Source organism: Urtica dioica, chromosome 7, assembly GCF_054948205.1.
Source record: "Urtica dioica subsp. dioica isolate 48M chromosome 7, U.dioica_male_clone48M_v1_H2, whole genome shotgun sequence".
Lineage (NCBI taxonomy): Eukaryota > Viridiplantae > Streptophyta > Magnoliopsida > Rosales > Urticaceae > Urtica > Urtica dioica.
The window spans coordinates 34594273-34595884 of record NC_142762.1 but is presented as its reverse complement, the minus strand read 5'-3'; positions in this window follow the sequence as shown (position 1 = coordinate 34595884).

Below are 1612 nucleotides of genomic sequence, written 5' to 3'. Positions count from 1 at the left end.
TGTAATAGGTTAGGACATATTGCAAGAAAGGGCTTCCATAGGTTCGATGTGCACTTTGCATACATTGATCCTAATCAGCAGCAAGCTTAAATACATTGTCATCAAGTATAAACTCAAGGAGTAGATGAGCAAGCTCAATTTGAAGAGATGTATTGTGCTCAGAATTCCAATGATTAGACTGCATACACAAGTGGTGGTGTCTCTTTTCCTCAAGTAAATTCTACGCAACATGTGGCTCCAGTTCCACAGTACTATCCACGAGCTCCTGCAACGCATTAGTACTTGGATAACGGAGCAACAAATCATGTTACAACCCATCTAGAGAATCAGTCTGTGCAGAGCAACTACAAAGGAAAAAGGCAAACTTCCAGTTGGTAACGGCAATCTTCTTTCAATTTCTCATATTGGTGATTCATTAGTGCGTATACCTGCCACTCATAACCACTTAAAAATGTCCAATATCCTACACGTCCCTCAAATAACCAAAAACTTGTTGAGCATCTCTCAGTTTACACATGATTATAGAGTGTTCATTGAGTTCTATTCTGACTATTGTCTTATTAAGGATAAATGCACTGGCATAATTCTCATGCGTGGAATCCACAAAGATGGCCTCTACTCTCTCTCTCTCTCTCTCTCTCTCTCTCTCTCTCTCTCTCTCTCTCTCACATTATGACAATTCAAGTCGGGTTTCAAGTCATGTCAAGCAAAGTCAAAGTCATCCAGCTGTGTCAAACACTCAGTCAAAACCATATGCTTATAACAATGTTTTCTGTAATGTGTGTAGTTCAAATAAGTCTGTAGTTTCAACTGATGCTAAATGTAATGATAAGAAGACTGCTGTAATCTCTCTTTGGCATAAGAGATTAGGCCATCCATGTTTTAGTGTTCTTAGCCATGTAATACCTTTTTCAATTCATGAAATAAAGCAGTCATCTCTTTATGCATCGTGTATATTGGAAAAAATGCACCAAAAACCTTTTCCTTCTTCCATGTCTAAGACACACACATCGTTTGAACTTGTACACTCTGACCTGTGGGGACGGTCTCATCAAGTGGATATAGATATTATGTTATTTTGTGGATGACTATAGTCGTTTCACTTGGATCTTTCCACTTAAACTAAAGTCTAAAACTCTGTCTATATTCTTGAAGTTTAATACCTTTATTGATAGACATTTTTCTACAAAAATCAAGACCTTACAGAAAGAGTGGGGTGGTGAGTATATGCCCATTGTTCCTCATCTTGATAGGCTAGGAATTAATCACATGCATTTGTGTCCACATATACACCAACAAAATGGTATTGCTAAGCGCAAGCATATTGTTGAAACTGCTCTCACAATGTTTGCTCAAGATGATCTACGTACCAAACATTGGTGGTAGGCGTGTTTCACAGTTGTGTCTATCATAAATATTCTTCCAACTCTTTTTCTTCAAAACAAGTCTCCCTCTTTTGTTCTTTACTCTACACAACCAAGTCTAGATAAGGTCGGGATTTTTGGATGTGCATGTTTTCCATTTCTTAGGTCTTCCAAGTGTGTTTATCTTGGTCCAACATGTCACCACAAAGGATTTAAGTGCCTACACCCATCTGATCGTGTGTACATGC